The sequence below is a fragment of the Hippichthys cyanospilos genome, chromosome 2, assembly GCF_059441005.1.
Source record: "Hippichthys cyanospilos isolate Australia breed blue-spotted pipefish chromosome 2, RoL_Hcya_1.0, whole genome shotgun sequence".
In the NCBI taxonomy this organism is placed as follows: domain Eukaryota; kingdom Metazoa; phylum Chordata; class Actinopteri; order Syngnathiformes; family Syngnathidae; genus Hippichthys; species Hippichthys cyanospilos.
Window position 1 is genome coordinate 23018107 of NC_142370.1, and position 2820 is coordinate 23020926.

Consider the following 2820-nt stretch of genomic DNA (forward strand, 5'->3'; position numbering starts at 1 on the left):
TGACAGACTAGCTAATCATTTGAGGACATCCACTTTATTTTCTTGTAGCTTGTCGAATTGATTACAGAACAATTTAATTGAAGCAGTCGTGGAAGTCAATAGACAAGGATGTCATGACATGAAATGTGCTTTTTTGTGTGCTACATGTTGCATGCTTGTTGCTTAGGTTATGGTCCGCAAAAGGGTTTAATCTGGCCCTTGAAATGATTTTGTAATGTGAAGTTTGAAAATAAGCAATCATGGCCCGTGAAATTATTGTGTAATGTAAAGTATGAAAATGAGCAATCAATAATGAAAACCTTAAACTGTATTATGATTAATATTATTGCTAATGGTTGTAACTGGCTGGCAACCAGCTCTGGGTGTCCCCCGCCTTTTGCTAGAAGATAGGTGGAATAGTGACCCTAGTGAGCATCAGCGGCTATAGAAAATTGAAAATCCTATTTATAGTCGGTGTGGTGAGTAGGGCTACGCAAAAGCTTTTCTCATTCCTAGGATTTGCAAAATAAAATTGAGCAGCACTGCCTTAAGGTAACCCAATTTGAGAGCCACTGCTTTTAGCCAAGTCAACATTTTCTGCTGTAAAATATTGTAACTAATAAACGCTGTTTACTTGGCCCGTTCAGTGCATAATCTCTCCTCCTCAACCCCAGAACCAAAACGAAACTAAAACACGTGGATAAGGGCTGTACCAGTTGTAGGGGAGGTACTAACTTCATCTGTCATCATAAGTTTTCTTTCGTGTCATGCTTAACTGCTCGGATGGGGCCGGTGCTGCGAGCACAGAATAAGCGAGGAATGTTTAGAAATGCATCAATGAAAGTAACACATTGGGGTGTTTAGAAATAAACATTGGATCACTGTTAAAAGCACCAAAAAGCTGACTTTTTATGATTTGGCCCCTTTAATGAATATAAGGATGGAAAGGTGCAACTTGTCTTGGAATATTAAACCATAGGACAAGACATTTGTAAAGCACTACTGGCAGGGTTCTAAAAGAAAGAAAAGAAAAGAAAAGAAAAGAAAAGAAACAAGCAAATAATGACTACAGGGTTATTTCTTCAAGCTTATATGCATGCCTTTAAATTGGAGCTGGACCTTACAAACCCTTTTCTCTGTCGTTTCTTACTTTCTATTATGATGATAGATGTGACACTGAACGTGACTCTGGTTTTTAACCACTAGAGGACAGAAAAGCCTTGACAAATTCATCCAATCGCTAGCTGGTATGATGAGATATCTGTCGGTGGATAAGTCATGAATCATGCCCGGATAGTGTGTTTTATGTGACTGTGACGTTTTACCTCAAGATAACAAAAGAGCCTTGTGTTTGTTTATCCACCCATGCATTTTCAATAGCCACTTGTATTCACTAGGGTCGCTGACTTGCTGGTGCCTATCCCAGCAGTCTTCGGGCAGTCGGCGGAAAACACCCTGGACTGGTTACCAGCCCATCGCACGGCACAGAAAGACAAACAAGCATTCGCACAACTTGGCAAAATGGCGTGTCCAATGTACCTATAATGCATGTTTTTGAAATGTGATATTGAAGGGGTTTTTTTTGTTGTTTTTTTTGTGTTTTGTTTTTTTTGGAGGGGGGGGAGTGGGGGGGGGGGGGGGGGTCCATCAGCTAGGGCCCGCCAGCTGCTCCCCTTCTCTTACCTTAGAGGCATGAGCAAATGATTGCAAGGATCGTCCACTGGCAGCTGAAATGCCACTCTAATGGCCTTGCTCTACAGGCAAGAGAATAACCTCACCGAGCAGGGCCCTGTGCAATAATGATTCAGCACTCAGGATACATGCACAATGAACTGTTCTGCTGAGTAGATGAAAACTGACGATGGAGTTAAAGAAATTCATTATAATTTAATACAAGGTAGGATAGGAAAATCAGGCACTGACCGTACCTTGCCGTGCTCGCCTGTGGCCATAACCGAAAGCTTATTATGCTTTGGCTGTGCACTTCAAAGGGATTAACCTGTCTTTTTAAAATGAGTACTATGGAGGGTATATTATTAACCCAGGAAGAAAAGCTTCTCATTACAAGGTTTTTTTTTGTTCATTTTGAATCAATGTATCGGTTAGATGCATTAGAAACAGATTCAAATGGATTCCTAAATAAATACATGAAAGAAAACAAAAGGCCAACAAAACTAGCATGTCCAGGGTGGGAAATGAAATGACTTTTTCCTCCTGAAACAATGTTAACATTGGTGTATGAATTAACTCAACACTCAAGCATGAGCAACGACACATGTACAATGTGGTGAATTTCTTTAACGCACAAGCTGAGTAATGCTGGTTAGTGATGCAAATGAAGACTTAGTTGGAAAAAAATATTTTTATTCTATAGTTTCGTACTGCTGATGTTAAGAGCAGCCTCTCTCATGAGGTCAAGACGGCACAGACACGTGGCTCTCCTTGTTCTCATTTTAAAAAGCCCTCTCAAATTGGTCCCCTCCTTTCCTATCCAAAATATACTACAACAAAAATCATAGATGGAAGTTTCATTTATAAATTGACGGCGATGCTCCTTAAATCGTACGATCATTCCTTAGACATGAATGCACCTGATCTCATATTTTAGGTCTTTCGGTGGATCGCAAGGATTTTACGACAGGGATTATATTTTAAATCTTTTGTTGTCTCAGTAGACACCTTTATGAACACATTGGTGAAGAAGTCGCAGACTTTTGGTAGTTTTTCCAGACGATTTGAACAATCTGGTTAACTCCCCAGAACGTGCGTGCGTCGATGACGACAGTAGGGGCGTGCGCGCTTATCCCGCGCCTCCGTGATCACGTGATCCGGTACGGAGCA